The following is a 1,362-nucleotide window of genomic DNA, read 5'->3' as shown; positions in this document are numbered from 1 at the left end:
AAACTCCTCAAATCCCCCCCAAACTCCACACCTATCCCTAAACTAAACACTTCCCTCGGGATGATGAGAACTCACTGCTTGAATATTTGCTTTTATTCAAACGCCAGAGTGAAGTACAAACTGTAGTTACACGGCATTTTTTTGTTTCCTTAAAAACAGTTCTTGGTTACAGAATTCCAAACAACTTTCAAAACTAAGTTGTTGAACAGTTTTTCGCCTAAAATGGTGTGTTTGTTTTTTTTCCTCTCCATCCGATTTAAAAAAAAGAAATAGGATTTGAAGTAAAGGATTGGGAATTTAAAAGGGGTTATGGTTTTTCACTCTACAAAAAGGAAAAGTGAGGATGCAGTCATGGATAGTTCACCACAGATTCCCATTCCGAGGGGACTAAGCCTCTAAGAAATATCCTCGACTCCAAACACAGCTTTTTTGGAACGATTAATGGGTCATTGAACCTGAAATCCTAAGGGAATACCTGTTGCACCTGGCTACAACTGCATGTCACATTGCTCACAGGGAAGGACACGAGTCTCACATAGAATGCACATGACAAAACTTAACAACAAAAATAGGGTCAATGGATTTGGGTATCCTTTGCTGTCCTAAAACATCCACTAGACTGAAAAGGAGGATGAAAGTTTTATTTAAATAGTGTGAATTAAAATTTTAGGGCAACTTAAATCCGCATTATCACTGAAGGACAAAACAAAGGTGTAAGCGACACTTTTAATTCCTGGAAGAAATCAAAAACATACAAGTCCTTTAGTGTTTGGGTTTTTTACACAGACTTTCCTAAAGGGTTGAATTCATTTCGGTGGAGAACAGAAGAGGGAGGATTGCTTTGCTGTGAGACTAGAAATCAAAGACAAACCCACAAGTAGCATTGGAGAATATAACTTAAAGCACTGTGTCATGTGAACAATCACTACTGATTACAGCAAAAATATTATACATTTACTTCTTTCATCTCTTAACATTATAAGATAGGTTGGGCAAATACCTGGCACCAAAAAATTGATGCATGATAGTTCCAATACGTTAAATAAAATGTACTATATTAGAACATTAATAGTTAAAAATTTATGGCGACTTCTCGTTCAAATTCCGATGGTTTTTTGCTTCCTAGGAATCTTTTTAACCCTTTTTGTTTACCCTCTGGAAAACTAGCAAATTAGTTACTTCTCCTTCTTTCACAGTATCCAAGGTGGCTAAAGCTTAACTCCCAATGGAGAGGTGAAGGATATGATTCCATATTCCAATCCCTGTAACAAACCACTGTCACATTTGAGCAGAATCTCCCAAGCAGTGTCATAAAGCATGTCCCAGTTTTTCCAAAGGGCTTCCTTCCTCCCCCTCCAATGT

This window comes from Acanthisitta chloris, unplaced genomic scaffold (genome assembly GCF_000695815.1).
Source record: "Acanthisitta chloris isolate BGI_N310 unplaced genomic scaffold, ASM69581v1 scaffold41415, whole genome shotgun sequence".
Classification (NCBI taxonomy): domain Eukaryota; kingdom Metazoa; phylum Chordata; class Aves; order Passeriformes; family Acanthisittidae; genus Acanthisitta; species Acanthisitta chloris.
The sequence above is the reverse complement of the archived record's forward strand: the minus strand, read 5'-3'. Positions refer to the sequence as shown.